This window comes from Pleurodeles waltl, chromosome 9 (genome assembly GCF_031143425.1).
Source record: "Pleurodeles waltl isolate 20211129_DDA chromosome 9, aPleWal1.hap1.20221129, whole genome shotgun sequence".
Lineage (NCBI taxonomy): Eukaryota > Metazoa > Chordata > Amphibia > Caudata > Salamandridae > Pleurodeles > Pleurodeles waltl.
Window position 1 is genome coordinate 925,382,419 of NC_090448.1, and position 18,673 is coordinate 925,401,091.

The following is an 18,673-nucleotide window of genomic DNA, read 5'->3' on the forward strand; positions in this document are numbered from 1 at the left end:
CTCAGAGTAAATTGGTGAATGGCAAAATCTTGTTAACTAGCTTGGTGGCATTCCATTTCAGACAGGGCTTAGTAGGTGCCAGGAAGGCAGTGGTTGGCTTTCATCGTGCTGTGGTACCTATCCAATGGAATGCCAGTGTGGTGCATAATGCACAATCTTGATCCCTCTGTGTGATGGTAATGTGTAAACCATCTGTGGTGTTGGTGATATAATTGACCCAGTGCTCCCTTTCTCTCCCCCTATTTTCTTCTGTCATCCTGTCCAACATGTGCATTAGCATCATCTGGTGGAGGAGCTGGGGCACCGGCTACTTAGGGAGCTGCATCCCATGGGACCGAGGAGGCAGAATCCACCGACGCAGAGGGGACCAGTGGGACGGAGGGCCAGGGGAGCACCACAGCGGGGACAGGCAATGACAACACTGACTCTTATTCCTCCTCCAATGGAAGCTCCCTGGTGGTGGCGGACACCTCTGGAATCACCCCACCTACAGGTACAGCCACCACCCCTGTACCAGCACTGCTCTCCCAGTTGCACCCCCACCGAGAGGACGGTGGGCATCTCCTTCGCCCCATGTACCTCAGGCCCTATACTAGTCAGCCCTGCTGCCCTCAGTGAGGAGGCTATTGAACTTCTGAGATCCATTTCTGTAGGGCAGTCAACCATAGTGATTTCCATCCAGGGGTTGGCATCCAAGATGCTGCAATGCAATGCCTACCTGGGGGTCATCCAGGGTGGGTTGGCGGCCCTACAGAGATCGTTTCAGGCTCTGGCCTCCTCCCTGATGGCAGCCAGTGTCCCTGGTCCTACCTTCCCCACTCCAACTACCACTTCCCAGTCCCAGTCTCCTCAACCCCAACCCATCCACTGGATATATACAGACAAGCATGCACACACAACATCACACAAGAGTGGCACAGACAAACACAGGCAGCACATATCAAACCACAAGCACTCACACAAACAACAGACAGTTGCACACACAACAACATCCACTGTCTCCACTGTCTTCCCCTCTTCCTCCTCCTCCCCCCTCAGTCACATCTGCACTCACACCTGCATTCACTGCATCAACAGCCACCACCACCATCACCATTTCATGCAGCACACACAACTCACTTGTTGACACCTCCACAACATCCATCTACACGTCTTGTTTGCCCTCACCCACCCTGTCTGACCCCCTCCTTAGAGACACAAACACTCCCAATCAGACACCCAACAGCCATCCACCTCATACACACACTGTCCATGCACCTGCACCAAAGTCCAGCAAACGTACAACTCCTACAGCCACTCCTTCTACATCCACTCCCGTCCCTCCTACCACATCCCACCCCAATGTCCCTAAGAAGCTTTTCCTTGCCCAACTTGACCTCTTCCCTCCCCCTCCACCCCCTGCCCTGTCCGTGAGTGCAGGTCCCAACTGCCCAGCCCAGTACCTCAGTCAAACAGTCTGCCACTGCTCCCACCAAAAAAAAAATCAGTTGCTGGCACAAAGGGGTCCCTGAGTGTGACGGCAGCCACTCCTAGTAAGTGGACACATCTGCCTCAGAAAGGGAGGACTAGGCTGGTGAAACCCAAAGGACAGAGGATGGGGACAGTGGAGGCACCTACTAGACCAGGAGGCAAGGACACCAGTCACATGTCAAAGGACAAGGGGGTCCGTCACAAAAGGGAACACATGGTTCCCCTTCCTCCACCAAAAAAAGCCAAGGTTCCCCCTCCACCACAAAAGAAAGCCAAGGAGCCCCCCTCCACCAGCAGAGTGCAAGGGTCCCTATCCACCAGCAGAGGCACCCAAGGAGCCTTCTCCACCAGCTGAGGGCATGTAGCCCACCCCCCAGAGACTGTTGGGAAAGGATCCCCCTCCAAAACCAGTGGGCATGTTACCCACTCCAGAGACTGTGGCCTTTCACTCCCCTTCAGAGACAGTTCGGCAAGGAGCCCCCTCCAGAACCAGTGGGCATGTTACCTACTCCAGAGACTGTGGCCTTCCACTCTCCTCCAGAGACTGTTGGGCAAGGAGCCCCCTCCAAAACCAGTGGGCATGTTACCCACTCCAGAGACTGTGACCTTTCACTCCCCTCCAGAGACAGTTCCACAAGGAGCCCCCTCCAGATCCAGTGGGCACGTTACCCATCTCAGCTGAAGTGCCCCTCCACCCCTACTTCCCCTTGGGATGTCTGCCCATTTCCAACATGATGCCCCTAACCAGTGGAGTCCAGATTATGTCAGGAGTCAAGTTGGACCTTGGACTGTGCCCTGTGGCCATGTGGCCCTTTGGTACTTTGGACTGATCATTGGCCCAATCTGGACATTGATGCTTGCATTTACAATTCATGTTTTATTATGGTGGCTGTCAGCAGCAAATTACAGTGTTCGCAAATCAGAATTGTTTTACCTTTTATTATTTTCACGTGGGTCCTGTGACATTCGTTTTACTCTGCAACTGGTTCCGTGTAGGGTGTCAGGAAAACTATCGCCAGTGTTGTTCTCTTATCTGGCCTAATTTAACAAATTAACTGTGGAGAATAGTTCACCCGAGAGCAAAAGGGCTATGTTTTTTTATCGAGGTTTAGGAGAAGAACTAAAAGATGTGCTAGCCCAGATTCCAGATCAACCTACTGATGTGTCAAAATGAATTGATCTAGTCTTACAGATTGATCAGCGTCTGTTTGAAAGAAAAGTGCAACGAAAAAGACAATTTCATCCTATCCCACTGCGCTTCAACAGGAGTAATGTGGAAAGTATCAAGACCTTTGAGACACACTCTTCGGAAGAGCCAATGCAAATTAGCAGTGTTAGAGGTTCCCTGTCTGAAGAGGAAAACGACAAGCGAATATCTAAGAATCTATGGGGGTGATTCTAACCCTGGCGGTCGGTGATAAAGCGGCGGCCAAACCGCCAACAGGCCGGCGGTCCAAAAAATGGAATTCTGACCCTGGCGTGAACCGCCAACACAGCCCGCCACATTAACACTCCGACCGCCACTGCGGGACCGACAAACAGCGCGGCGGTCACCGCCAACAGACAGGCGGCAGACAATGTACCGCCCACACTATCATGACCGGCCAATCCGCCACCTTTTCCGGGGCGGGAGCACCGCCGATAAAAACACGGCGGAAACAGACTACGAACGGGAAAACGCGCACCTCTACGCACTCCACGAGGAAGGAGGACAGCATGGAACCCGAATTAAACATCCTACCTGCTCTCGTCTACCTGCTCATCTACCACGAGTACGAACGCCGGCGCAGACGACAACGGTGAGTACTGCACCTACGACACAGGGGAGGGGGGAGGACGAAAGGTTACGTGCACACACATACGCGATACACCCACCCCCCCCAAACCATGTACACACCAATGCAGAGCAACAAGTCACAGTGAAACCACCCAAACCCCCGTAAAAAAAACAAGGACATAATTAAATTGTGACTCAAAATTTATGGGAAATAAAAACCACTGATAAGTCACGGTCAAATAGCAATAACAATTCAAATATACCAATTCAATATCCAGTGTATACGATAAACCGAGGCAATAAGTCCTGCACATCTAACGAGATTCCAAGTGTCCGTGGGCCAAAGTGTAGCAACACAAGGGCAAAGCCCACACAGGAGACCTGAGTCCTTTGGAGAGAACACTGCAGGAGCATCTGATGAAAAAACCACAGGCACCTCAGGGGGAAAGGAAGGGGGGGGCACCACAGCCACATGATTCCATGACGCCAGATCCACGAAGGGGCCACCATGCCCACTGTGCCATCCTGGGGAGTGCAAAGCCACAGTCTCTCAAGTCTCTACAGTGGGTGGGTTGCCCACTCGGCCATCCTGGGGAGTGCAAAGCCACAGTCTCTCAAGTCTCTACAGTGGGTGGCTTGCCCACTCGGCCATCCTGGGGAGTGCAAAGCCACAGTCCATCAGGTGGATAACAGTCTCCACCGGTCAAGGAGGAGGCATGGTGGGCACAGTGAACCGTGAACAGTAGCTCGAGACAGATCCGGCACTGTCATTGTGCCAGTGGTGCTTGAGACGGCGGGGTCCAGCGGAGCGGTGCTTGAGACGGCGGGACCCAGCGGAGCGGTGCTTGAGACGGTGGGGCCCAGCGGAGCGGTGCTTGACAGGAAGGGCCCAGCGGAGCGGTGCTTGAGACGGCGGGGCCCAGCGGAGCGGTGCTTGAGACGGCGGGGCCCAGCGGAGCGGTGCTTGACAGGAAGGGCCCAGCGGAGCAGTGCTTGACAGGAAGGGGCCCAGCGGAGCGGTGCTTGAGACGGCGGGGCCCAGCGGAGCGGTGCTTGAGACGGCGGGGCCCAGCGGAGCGGTGCTTGACAGGAAGGGCCCAGCGGAGCGGTGCTTGAGACGGCGGGGCCCAGCGGAGCGGTGCTTGAGACGGCGGGGCCCAGCGGAGCGGTGTTTGAGACGGCGGGGCCCAGCGGAGCGGTGCTTGACAGGAAGGGCCCAGCGGAGCGGTGCTTGAGACGGCGGGGCCCAGCGGAGCGGTGCTTGACAGGAAGGGCCCAGCGGAGCGGTGCTTGAGACGGCGGGGCCCAGCGGAGCGGTGCTTGAGACGGCGGGGCCCAGCGGAGCGGTGTTTGAGACGGCGGGGCCCAGCGGAGCGGTGCTTGACAGGAAGGGCCCAGCGGAGCGGTGCTTGAGACGGCGGGGCCCAGCGGAGCGGTGCTTGAGACGGCGGGGCCCAGCGGAGCGGTGCTTCAAAGGAAGGGGCCCAGCGGAGCGGTGCTTGACAGGAAGGTCCCAGCGGAGCGGTGCTTGAGACGGCGGGGCCCAGCGGAGCGGTGCTTGACAGGAAGGGCCCAGCGGAGCGGTGCTTGAGACGGCGGGGCCCTGCGGAGCGGTGCTTGAGACGGCGGGGCCCAGCGGAGCGGTGCTTGACAGGAAGGGCCCAGCGGAGCGGTGCTTGACAGGAAGGGGCCCAGCGGAGCGGTGCTTGAGACTGCGGGGCCCAGCGGAGCGGTGCTTGACAGGAAGGGCCCAGCGGAGCGGTGCTTGAGACGGCGGGGCCCAGCGGAGCGGTGCTTGAGACGGCGGGGCCCAGCGGAGCGGTGCTTGAGACGGCGGGGCCCAGCGGAGCGGTGCTTGACAGGAAGGGCCTAGCGGAGCGGTGCTTGAGACGGCGGGGCCCAGCGGAGCGGTGCTTGAGACGGCGGGGCCCAGCGGAGCGGTGCTTGACAGGAAGGGCCCAGCGGAGCGGTGCTTGAGACGGCGGGGCCCAGCAGAGCGGTGCTTGAGACGGCGGGGCCCAGCGGAGCGGTGCTTGACAGGAAGGGCCCAGCGGAGCGGTGCTTGACAGGAAGGGGCCCAGCGGAGCGGTGCTTGAGACGGCGGGGCCCAGCGGAGCGGTGCTTGAGACGGCGTGGCCCAGCGGAGCGGTGCTTGACAGGAAGGGCCCAGCGGAGCGGTGCTTGAGACGGCGGGGCACAGCGGAGCGGTGCTTGAGACGCCGGGGCCCAGCGGAGCGGTGCTTGACAGGAAGGGCCCAGCGGAGTGGTGCTTGACAGGAAGGGCCCAGCGGAGCAGTGCTTGACAGGAAGGGCCCAGCGGAGCGGTGCTTGAGACTGCGGGGCCCTGTTCAGCGGTGCTCTTCTGCACGGCGGGGCCCTGTTCAGCGGTGCTCTTCTGCACGGCGGGGCCCTGTTCAGCGGTGCTCTTCTGCACGGCGGGCCCTGTTCAGCGGTGCTCTTCTGCACGGCGGGGCCCTGTTTAGCGGTGCTCTTCTGCACGGCGGGGCCCTCTTCAGCGGTGCTCTTCTGCACGGCGGGGCCCTCTTCAGCGGTGCTTGAGATGGCGGGGCCCTGTTCAGCGGTGCTCTTCTGCACGGCGGGGCCCTGTTCAGCGGTGCTCTTCTGCACGGCGGGGCCCTGTTCAGCGGTGCTCTTCTGCACGGCGGGGCCCTGTTCAGCGGTGCTCTTCTGCACTGCGGGGCCCTGTTCAGCGGTGCTCTTCTGCACGGCGGGGCCCTGTTCAGCGGTGCTCTTCTGCACGGCGGGGCCCTGTTCAGCGGTGCTCTTCTGCACGGCGGGGCCCTGTTCAGTGGTGCTCTTCTGCACGGCGGGGCCCTGTTCAGCGGTGCTCTTTTGCACGGCGGGGCCCTGTTCAGCGGTGCTCTTCTGCACGGCGGGTCCCTGTTCAGCGGTGCTCTTCTGCACGGCGGGGCCCTCTTCAGCGGTGCTTGAGACGGCGGGGCCCTGTTCAGCGGTGCTCTTCTGCACGGCGGGGCCCTGTTCAGCGGTGCTCTTCTGCATGGCGGGGCCCTGTTCAGCGGTGCTCTTCTGCACGGCGGGGCCCTGTTCAGCGGTGCTTGAGACGGCGGGGCTCTGTTCAGCGGTGCTTGAGACAGCGGGGCCCTGTTCAGCGGTGCTTGAGACGGCGGGGCCCTGTTCAGCGGTGCTCGTCCAGTAGGTCAAGGGAGCCAGACCTGGCCTGGACTCCCTGCTCAGTCGCCCTCCGACCGTGCTGTTGCTGGACCCTTGGGTGACGGAGTCCTGGGCCCTTTGGTGTTCTTCCTAACACCCGGGATGGGGCTTGTGGGCCCCTCCTGCTCCGCGCTCCTGCTGGCTGACTTTTCCGCCCTGCTGCCCTTTCTCTCCTTATATGGGGCTCTCGGGCCCTTGCCTCCCCTAGATGTTGTGGCTGGTGAAGTGGGCGAACTTTGCTCCTTGGGGGCAGCCGTGTCAATCCTCTCACGGCGGCCCTTTAGCTTCCTGGTCTTCTTGCCTGGTGGGGGGCTGGCTGTCCCCTTGCTGCTGATGGAAGTGTCACTGCTGGCAAAGGGTGGGCTCCAGAACCCATGCACCACAGTGACACTCGAAGCAGGGCTGGTGGTGGCTGAGGTGCTCTTGGGACTCTTTGCAGATGGAGGGGGTGGGTCAGTGGAGGGAAAGAGGTCAAGATTAGCAAAGAAAACTTTCTTAGGACCAAGGTAAAAGGTTGGAGAAGTGGTGATGGAAGTGGAGGAAGAGGATGTGGTTGTAGGAGAGTCAGATGTGCTGTCTTTGGGTGCAGGTGCTTGTGCTGGAGGCTGTCGTGAGGTGGATGGCTGTTGGGTGGGTGTCTGCCTGCGTTTGTGTGTCTTGGAAGAGGGGGTGACAGACACAGTTGGAGAGGACACAGGGGACGTGTAAATGGTAGTGGGGGTGGTGACTGCACGTGTGCGGACTGGACTGGAGGGTGTGCTGGTGATGGAAGCACTGGCTGATGGTGGTGTGCATGCAGGTGTGAGTGTAGACGTCACAGGGAGGGAGGAGGGAGACGAGGAGGAGGGGGACACAGAGGTGGTAGTGACTGTTGGAATGTCTGCATCTGGGTGTTGCTTGCGTGAATGCTTGTGGGTTCTGTGGTGCTTGTGTCTGGATGAGCTGCCCTTGGGTGTTGAGGTGTGTGCAGGCTGGTCTGATGGTGTGGATGGGATAGGCTGAGGAACAGGAGACAGAGACAGGCTGGAGGCAGTCAGAAGAGGGAGGCTGGAAACAGGGACAATGGCTGCCGTCAGTGCTGAGGCCAGAGCATTGAACGATCGTTGATGGGCAGCCTGACCCGAATGAATGCCCTCCAGGTAGGCATTGCTCCAATGCACCTCCCTTTCTACCCCCTGGATGGCATTCAAAAGGGTAGTCTGCCCAACAATGAGTGTCCTGAGGAGGTCAATGACCTCCTCACTGAGGGCAGCAGGGGTAACAGGGGCAGGGGCTGAGGTGCCTGGGGCGAAGGAGATGCCCGCCTTCCTGGGCGAGCGGGCACGGAGCGTAGGCTGAGGGGCTGCTGGGAGGGCGGGGCTGGCGCGCTGGGTGGCGGCTGTACCTGGAGAGGCGGGGGGCCCGGATGTTGCCGCCACCGCTAGGGAGCTCCCATCTGAGGACGTGTCGCTGTCGCTGGTGTCACCACCGGTCCCCGTTGTGGTGCTGCCCTCGCCCTCCGGATCACTGGTGCCCTCGGTGTCTGGTCCTGGTCCCACCGGGGCCTTGTGACTTGCAGCTCCCTCGTGCTCCGATGCCAATTCTCCTCCGCCTGATGATGCTAATGCACAGATGCACAAGAAGACGAAGAAGAAGGGTGGGGGGAGAAAAACGAAGACCAGGTTGAGTGCATGCAATGTCAACACCGTTGGCGGAGAGGACAGACACAGGAGCCTCATGCACTAAGCCGCGCATTCGGGGTACACTACTCAGTACTTCTGACTAGGACAACAGGTCTAGAGACGACAAAGGCGCACATGTGTGATGCTGGACCATCGATAGCTGTACTTGTCACCCTACAGAGGTGGGGGCCGGGAGCACAGGGCCATGCCTAAAGGAGAGGACTACACTACAGAAAGCGCCCTGGCCTAATGTCACCCCCAACCCTCCTCCCCCACCCAGACGCCTCCACTGCGCAGAGAGATAGCAGAATGTGCTGATACTCACCCCCTTGTGTCTGCTGTGATGTCCTCAAGCACCCATCCAAATCAGGGTAGGCCACCGCCAGGTTCCGGGACATCAGGGGGGTCAGGGTACGACTGGCACCCCTCCTAGGTTGGGAGGCCATCCCCAGCAGTGACTCGGCGGTCTTCCTGGTCCAGCGGCGGATGTCCTCCCACCTCATGCGGCAGTGGGTGCCCCGTCTGACGTGGACCCCCAGGGCCCGGACTTCCTTGGCGATGGCACGCCAAATGTCCACTTTCTGATGGGCGCTGACCTATTTGACATGTACAGGGTGGGAAGGAAGAATCATCATTTTTCTGCATGTTAGATGCGATTGGCCCCCCTTCCCCAACCTTGCCATATGGCACATGTTCTCATCTGTCGTGCGTTGCACTCCTCATTCGCCCCCCACCCCACCAACTTAGCATCCAGACCACTCCACACAGGCATAGCCCATTCAATTTGCACCCAGTGTACTTACCTGTTGGTCTGGAGGACCGTAGAGTAACGCATACTGGGGGAGGACCCCATCCACAAGTTTGTCCAACTCCTCAGATGTGAAGGCAGGGGCCCTTTCCCCAGTCGCAGCAGCCATTATCACTTCCAGACCGAGCTCAAAGCAGCACTTGCAGTATAGGTCCTCTCCTGTGGATGATCAGGTCTCGAGTGATTAAGCAGATAGAAAATGGCGGTCACGCCCGCGGCGGTGCGTACCGCGACCGCCGGCGCACCTCGTCATTGGCTCCTGAAACCCATAGGCCTCAATGTTAGCCAATGCGGCTTCGTATAGCGGTCTTCGACCGCCTACCGCCACGGTGTGCCACGCCAGCGCATTGACCTCACATCCCATTGTCCCACTTCACAGGTCAGGCAGCCGCCATTTCAAGGGCCCACATGGCATTATTTGTACTGCGTCACACAGGCCTAGGCCTTGCATTGCCACACATACACGCCTTTCAATACATAGATAATCGTGTGCTATGCATGCAGTGGTGAATGTACCTGTGATTTGCTTGACTCTGTGCGCCATGTTGTCCTTCCTAGGCACCGTCCGCTGGGACTTGCGAGGAGAAGGATGAATCCTCGCGTGTACCGACCGCTGGTGGACCTGTCGACAATGGAAGAACGCCACATCATACTACGATACCGACTTGACCGAGCCACTATACATGAACTGTGTGCCCAGCTGGAGCCAGACCTGATGTCCCCCATCCGCCAACCCACAGGAATTCCCCCTCTAGTGCAGGTTCTGTCAGTCCTCCATTTTTTGGCAAGTGGCTCATTCCAGACAACAGTGGCCATGTCATCTGGAATGTCTCAGCCTATGTTTTCAAAAATCTTGTCTAGAGTGTTGTCTGCCCTGACGAAACACATGCAGCGCTACATTGTATTCCCTGAGGAGGTTGATTTGGCCACTGTGAAGGGTGATTTTTATGCCCTTGGACATATCCCCAACATAATTGGTGCCATTGATGGGACCTATGTGGCTTTAGTACCCCCAAAAGACGATGAGCAGGTGTACAGAAACAGGAAAAGTTACCATTCGATGAACGTCCAGGTGGTCTGTTTGGCTGACCAGTACATCTCCCATGTGAATGCCAAGTTCCCTGGGTCAGTGCATGACGCGTATATGATGCGAAATAGCAGCATCCCTTATGTGATGGAACAGCTACAGAGACAACGTGTGTGGCTAATTGGTGACTCTGGTTACCCCAACCTGCCTTGGCTATTGACCCCAGTGAGGAATCCCCGGACCAGGGCAGAGGAACGGTACAATAAGGCCCATGGGCGAACTAGGAGGATCATAGAAAGAACCTTTGGCCTCCTGAAGGCCAGGTTTAGGTGCCTGCATATGACAGGGGGATCCCTGATGTACTCACCAAAGAAGGTGTGCCAGATCATCGTGGCCTGCTGTATGCTTCACAATCTGGCATTGCGACGTCAGGTGCCCTTCCTGCAGGAGGATGGTCCAGATGGTGGTGTTGAAGCAGCTGTGGAGAGTGAAGAGGAGGAAGACGAAGAGGACGACCCAGACAACAGGGACAGAGTTATCCAACAGTATTTTCAGTAGCACACAGGTAGGAATCACCCACGCCATTTAACATTTACTGAATGCCCCCTGCATCTTTACTTTGTGTATTTCCCCCCAGTTTTTTTAAACTGAAGTTTACTTTTCCCTTCCCTTTTCAGTGCTGTATGACCCACTGCGTGACTTCTGCTTGGTTAGCCCATGGACTAATGCTTATTGACATCGGTATGTTGTCCACACATAAATAACAGAACATTATTGATAAGTAATGTGTTATACATTTGTAAATAATACAGGCTGACTCAAGAATGATTTCTGTGCAATGAGTGATTTATTTTTAGTGCTATATTGTGGTACATGATATTAAAACGGTGATGGGTGGGGGTGGAGTTATGGCCATGGCAGAGTCCAGTTCTCGGTCGCACAGGTGCATTGTTCATCGGGCTGTGGAAAGATGGAGCAGGGGCAGTTCAAGGTTGGACAGGGTGACACTGTGGGACAGTGGAATGACATCCGGGGGGATATTAGGCTGGCGGGGGTCTTGGCATCCTACTCTGTCTTCCTTTGAGATCTCAGGTTCCTCTTGCGGGGTGGTTGTTCTTCAGCAGGAGGTGGGGTTCTGGTGGCCCGTCGTTCTGTGGGGGCCTCCTGACCACTAGCGCCGGCGGAGGTGGTAGGCTGTTCCTGGCTAGTGACAGGGGGCCTTTGTGGTGCCACATGGTCCCGCAATGTGGTTTCTATCCGGTTGAGGGCCTGGACTATGGTCCCCATAGCGGTAGCGATGTCCCGGAGTTCATTGCTGAACCCCATGTACCGTTCCTCCTGCTGTGCCTGGATCTCGGTGAACCTGGCCAGTACCGTCGCCATCGTCTCCTGGGAGTGATGGTATGCTCCCATGATGGTGGTGACGGCCTCTTGGAGAGTCAGTTCCCTGGGCCTGTCCTCCCCCCCGTCGCACAGCAGCCCTCCCAGTTGCCCTGTTTCCCCGGGCCTCTGTCCCCTGGACGGTGTGCCCACTACCACTGCCCCCAGGTCCCTGTTGTTGTTGGGGTGTTGGGTCAGCCTGGGTGCCCTGTAGTGGCGGACACACCGCTGATTGACGCGTCCGCGAGACAGAGGCATGGGCCCGCTGGGTGGGAGCTGTGCTGGTGTTCCCAGAGGGGTTTGGGTCTGCTGTGGCCTGTGTCTGTGTGTGGGGAACCGACTGTCCAGAGGTCCCCGATGGTCCGGGCTGGTCGTCAGGTTCTAGGTCGACAGAGCTGCTGTCCTCGCTGGGGGCCTGTTCTGGGGGTGGGATGGACAAATCTGGACCCTCCGTGGCGGTGTGTTGGCGTTCGGGCCCTGCAGGGGTAAAGGAGTATGGTTATTGTTTCTGTGTGTGCCATGGCGTGCATTTTGTGTGCCCTTGGCCCCCAGTGCTGCCATTCCCTTGTGGGAGGTGTTGTGAGGGTTTGGGGGGGGGTGTATGGGTATGTGCAATGGTCATGCTTTGGTGGTGGCTGTCTATGGTTTGTGTTGGCATTCAGGGGTTGGTGTTGTTTAGGGTGGGTTGTGCTGGTGAGACATTGGCAGGGAGGTTATGTGCTGGGGGGTGAGATTGGGGGTGAGGGGGGGGGTTGTCATGCTGGTGGTTGGGGGGGTGAAGTAGTTGAGATTCGACTTACCAGAGTCCATTCCTCCGCCTACTCCAGCGAGGCCATTAGGATGCAGGATGTTTACCACCTCTTGCTCCCATGCTGTGAATTGGGGTGGAGTGATTGAGGGTCCGCCGCCAGTCTTCTGCACAGCGAAGTTGTGCCTGGAGATCATCGAGCGCACCTTCCCTCGTAGGTCGTTCCATCGCTTTCTGATATCTTCCCGATTTCTGGGATGCTGTCCCACAGCGTTGACCCTGTCTACGATCCTTTGCCATAGCTCAGCCTTCCTTGCTATGGTGGTGTGCTGCACCTGTGTGCCGAAGAGCTGGGGCTCAACCCTCATGATTTCCTCTACCATGACCCGGAGTTCTTGGTCGGAAAACCTTGGGTGTCTTTGGGGTGCCATGGGGTGGTGTGGATGAGGTGTGGGGTGGTGTTTGTGGTGATGTGCGTGGTGATATGTGGTGATGTGTGCGTAGATGTGGTGTGGGTGATGAAGTTGGGTTCCTGTGTGTGTTGGGGTTTTCTATTGCTGTGCTCGCTCTCTCTATCTCTATCTCTCTTGCTCTCGCCTTCGCTCCGATTTCCAACTAGTGGGGGTTTGTGGGTGATGTGGGTGTGTGTTTTATAGTTGATTGGATGTGTGGGTGTGTTGTTTGTATGTGTCTCAGGTGTGCGTATTTCAAAATGTCCAATGTGGAAGTGTTTTGGAGCTGTGTGTGTATTTTGAGCGCGGCGGTGTGTACCGCCAATGGAATACCGCGGTTGAAAGACTGCCGCTTGGATTCGTGGGTCAGAATGGCATGGGCGTGTTTGTGTTGGCGTGACGGTGGAGGTTTGGTCATCTCCAGTTTTACGCGGCCCGTTGATGTGGCGGCCTTCCTTGGATGTCGGATTTTTGGCGGTTTCACAGTTGGTGGTCAGAATGACCGTGGCAGTTTACCGCGGCCGCGGCGGTAGAATGGCGGACTTCTGACCGGCGGTAAGGGCCTTTTACCGCCGAGGTCAGAATGACCCCCTATGTCTCTATTGTGCGTTGTCTGGGCATTTTGTAAGAGAATGTTCAAAGAAGCCTAAACAAGATAATTCAGGAAAAGAGAAAACTCATTCTACTAAGAGAGTAACCCTGGTTGACTCACAACACCAACCAGCCCCTGAATCCCAATTAGTGTCAAACACCTTACAGTCTGATTCCCCTCATCTAACCATCTCCTTTGACCTCATCTTCAGAGAAAAGAAGCTGCAGGAGGTTTCAGTGATGATTGACTCAGGAGTTACGGGAAATTTCTGCGACATCCGGTATGCCACAAAAATGGGAATACATTTTGTTAAAAAAAAGAATCACAGAGCCTGTTCGTGCGGTGGATGGAACAAACCTGTCTTCAGGCCCTATCACAGATGAAACTGAACCTATAGTTCTGAAAGATCATCTAGGACACCAAGAAAAGATATCTTTCAATCTCATAGATGCTCCTCAATTTCAGCTCATCTTGGGCTTACCGTGGATTACGGGGCACAACCCTGAAATCAATTGGGAAAAGAGGACTGTCCAACTAAATTCAAACTACAGTCGGAAACATTGTTATGGTCCTCAAGAGATAAGTGCAAAATCTCCTGCTCAGGTTTTAGCTACTAAATCCAATGTGATTTGTGCTCTGGAAAAGGTTGTCATTTCCCCAGAATATAAAGAATTCTCTGCAGTGTTTGACCAAGCAGATGTAGACAAGTTACCTCCCCACAGATCTTATGACTTCAGCACCGAACTTGAGCCTGGTCCGAATCTACCTTGCAGGAGAATCTAGGCCCTTACTGAAAAGGAGAACAAGTTCCTAAAAGAATATTTGGTAAAATATTTGGCAAATAGTTTTATTCGACCCTCGCAATCCCCAGTCTCTTCCCCCCTTTTTTTCATCCCAAAGAACAAGAATGACGAGTTAAGAACATGTATCGATTATAGAGCGTTAAGTCAAGTTACACTGAAAAATCGATATCCCCTGCCCTTGATTTTAGTACTGCTAGGTCAGGTAAAAGATGCAAAAATCTACACCAAACTAGATCTTCATAGAGAGTACCATTTAATTTGAGTGGCTAAGGGAGACAAATGGAAAACGGCCTTCTGCACCCAGTTTGGTCTATACGAGTACCAAGTGATGCCTTATGGGCTATGGAATGCGCCGGCCGATATCCAGCACTTTGTGAATGATGTTCTGGGAGACCTTTTAGATCAATTTATAGTAGTCTACATTGATGATATTTTAATGTTCTCCCAGAATTTGTGAGACCATGTAGATCACGTGAGAGCGGTTCTAAGGAAATTGTTGGAAAATAACCTATACGTGAAGTTTGAAAAGTGTGCCTTTCATGCGAAGGAAGTAGAATTCTTGGGATTCGTCTTATAGGAAAATGGAGTTTCCATGGATCCTGGTAAAATTCAAACAATCCTGGATTGGCCTTCTCCTAAAACGGTGAAGGAGGTGCACAGTTTTGTTGGCTTTGCCAATTTTTACTACTGGTTTAAAAAAGTGTTTTCTAGAAAGGTGGTCCCCATTACAAAACTTTTGAGAAAAAGAGTACCCTTCCATTGGTCTACTGATGTTGAACAACCTTTTGAGTTCCTCAAAAGAGCCTTTACGACAGACCCAATCCTTCTCCATCCTAACCCTGAGGAGCCATTTTTTGTGGAAGCTGATGCTTTCGACCAAGCAATTGGTGGTGTATTGTCTCAGCGGCACAAGGAAACTTGTCAACTTCACCCGGCGGCATTTTGAATCAGGAAATTAACACCTGCTGAAAGAAATTATCCAATTGCTGACAAAGAGCTATTGGCAGTGAAGGATGCCTTTCTGGAATGGTGGCATTATTTATTAGGGGCTCGTCATGTTGTCACTGGGTTCATCGATCACAAAAGTCTTCAATTTTTAAAGACTGCTAAGATGTTAACTCCAAGGCAATTGAGTTGGTCCTTGTACTTTGCAGATTTTCATTTTACCATTACCTATTGACCTGGTTCTGACAATGGTAAGGCAGAAGCGTTAGCGAGAATTAATAAAATACCTGGAGCCGGAGAAGCTGAAAAGATTCCAATTATTCCAGCAGACAAGTTTGTTTGTACCTTACAATTTTCCGAAATAAAAAGGAATGTTTGAGAATCCATGTCTGACTAAGAAATTTCAGATTGGGCCAACAAATAGGAAGGAAAAAAAGGTTCTAGAAAATCTCTATTTTGTTGAAAATGCTTTATATTTGCCAACTCGTGAGTTGCAAGAACAAGCGCTACAAGCGTGTCATGATGATTCTTTAGCTGGTCATAAAGGAATTTTGAAGACTATCAAATTAATTTAGAGGTGTTTCTGGTGGCCTGCCATGATCCCTCAAATAAGACAATATGTTAAAACCTCTAATAAATGAATTTGAGGAAAGACAACACGATTAGCTCATGAAGGTGAGCTTCAGCCTCTTCCCATTGCACCATATCCCTGGCACACCATTACTATGGATTTGATTGTAGATTTACCTTTAAGTCAAGATTTTGACACAATCCTAGTTTTTGTGGACACCTTTTCTAAAATGAGTCATTACATCGCTCTGAAGAAGGTTCAGCCTCTCAGTTAGCACAGTCATCTTCACAGCACATAGTGAGAGCTCATGGTATTCCGGTGGTTGTAATTTCAGATCGAGGTCCACAATTTGTTTCCCAATTCTGGAGGGCCTTTATGAAACAACTTGGAATAGACTCATTGTTTACTACTAGTTATCATCCAGAAATGGATGGACAGACAGAACGAGTTAACCAGGAGATAGAGCAGTACCTACACTAACATCTTCTAGACCAAGATAATGATTGACCAGATTTTATTTGTATGGCAGAATGTGCATACAACAAGGCTATTCATGCCTCCACAGGTTATTCTCCTTTCTTTTTTAACTCTGGTAGGCACCCAAACATTATCTTAAGAAGGTTGAGAGGCTTGGTCGCAGTTGCGAATGAGTTCAGTAAGAAAATTCAAAAGACCTACCAATCCGCTAGAGAACATTTGACCAACGCGAAGGTCTCCTACAAGAAGCATGCTGACAAAAAGAGTAGAGGCAATCCTGGTAATTGTGAGGGTGAGAAGGTCTGGCTATCCACTCCACATTTACATTTAAGAGGGAACAAATAATTCCAGCATAGATATGTAGGACCCTTTAAAATAAAGAAAATTGTAAATCTAGTAACAGTTAAACTCGCCTTGCCTCCTCAAATTAAGGTTCATCCAGTATTACATGTCTCGCTACTTAAAAGAAGCCCTCCCAATGTTACGACAACCACCCCTCCAGATCCTATCCAAGTAGATTCACATGTAGAATATGAAGTGAATAGAATTTTAGACTCAAAGTTTAAAAAAGGAACATTATATTACCTAATTGATTGGAAATGTTTTGGCCCAGAAGAAAGGTCTTGGAAAGCCTTCCAAAATGTCAATGCTCCAAGGTTGATAAAGCAATTACACAACACTTTCCCTTTTGGAGGGGGGTACTGTCAGGAAAACTATTGCGGGAGTTGTTAAGTTCTTCCCTCAGCAAAAACAATTCCCCTTTTCCTCGCATCCACATTGGTTGCAGCGGCGTCCCCACTCCCGGGAGCTCTTGCGGAGGCTGTTCTTACAATTAGATTCTTCAGGTTTAACTGCCACTCAAAATGGTGGCCGCAAATCTTTGCGAGGTCAACACAGTGTTTCTACCTTAGTCTTGTGCTGAAGCTTCCTTCCAGCTGTTTCTCTCTGGGAGCTGTGCACTTCAACTGTCATCCTGAGGAGAATGAGCAATGTTCCTGAGGCGCTTCATTTCATAGAGAATTCTTCCAGTTTTGAGTAATTAATTATTTTTCTTGTTACGGTGTGCACAATAGCTACTTTTTCTCTTCTGGAGAAGCTGAATTTCTTCCTTCTTCTAACAACTGGCTATCGTCTTTCTGAGGAGAATTTGTTTTGGCTTAATACAACTTAAAGCAGCTGCAGTAAGGAATCCTTTTGTATGATTTCCAGACTTGACAATATATACATGTACATATATATTCAAAAATTATTTGCCTTGCAGACTTGCCAGTCTTAGAGACAAACCTCAGTGCTCAGACTAATTCCTAGAGACTGTGATTGAGAAAACTGAACCTTGAGAATTAATTTTTGGTCCTGTAAAAGACATTAGTAGATTGTATATTTGTGAACCTTTGAACTGTTCTCCAGAGAAGCTTGGATACCTCTGACTCCTAGAGAAAGAAGATATTAGGTTAACATTGTTTTCTTAGAGAGAGGCTAGTCTGTCAAAAGATCCATGTTAGGAGAACGATAGAATTGGGTGAATGTGAATGGCTGAACAGTTGAATGCGCAATAGGAATGTACTTATCTCTGCTCTCATCACCCGACTGCAGGTCCTTCCTTTAAAGAAATCCCAGAAGGAAGAAAGCTGCAGGTTACAGAAGCTAACACTGAATATCCTATCTTCAAGTGGGAAATACAGGCTGGAACTGGATTAAGAGGCGGTCTCTCATTTTCTATTCCCATTCCCCTTTCCCCCTAGTGGATGCAGGGTTCAGATAATCAGTAAAGTCTGAGCATGCATCTGTTGGAGGGAGATGGGTAAAAGGCATCTGCTCCTGTGGAAGTTTGATTTAATGGGTAATCTCCTGACATATGGTGTGTGTGTGAATGGTCTGTGTTGTGTGTGTGTGTGTGTGTGTGTGTCACTCACATTTTCTTCCCTCCTCCATTGTGTGCTAGGCGGCTGTACTCTCCATCATCGTCTTCATCAGCGTTGGTGTTCCAGGACAGCCATGGCATGGTAGATCATCGGGAAGACTTGGCGTTCCGGTTACATGGTGACGGCAGAGTCCTGATGATGAGTCTTTCATTTTCTGTGCTGTGTTTCCACCAGGTTTTTGATGACGTTGGTACCGCCCTGGAAATCCTGGCTGTTTGCTATGTCATATTATGGTGGGTGGTACCTTGACTTCTGCCTGGCTGTTGATGGCTACTGCCGTGGTCAATGGTGTTAACGCCCTGGAGGTTGGTGTGGTACATTGGATGCCTATGGGAGGTATCACCGCCATGGTCATAATTTGGCAGTAATTAGGCAAGGCTGTTGGTGGTATTACTGCCACTTTAACAGCCAAAAGCAATGTCATAACGAGAGCCTTAATCCTTAGAAAACAGTGAAAATGCTGTTATTTCACAAAAGTACCTGGGTTGCATTAAAATAAAACTGCATGTGCGAGTGTGTGTCGAAAAAGGCCAGTGATGCGTTGATTTCTAACCCACAAGTGAGAACATGCATCATTCCTCCTTCTGTCGGGTTTCATGCATCATTTCTTCTCTCCCAAGAGAGAAGAATCCAGATGGGTACCTCGTCTCCGGGCAGGCTTTGCGTTGATTTTCCACACCCAGCAATGTTCTGTTCAAATCCGGTGGCACGGTGTCAAGAAACTGTACTGCGTGGGGCTTCCGTCGTTAACAGTACCCACTGCGGGTGTTGCGGGTTGTATCTCCAGCTGCATTGCGTCGATCATCCAGCTGCGATGCAGGTGGAGCATCGATTTTAACCACGAGGCC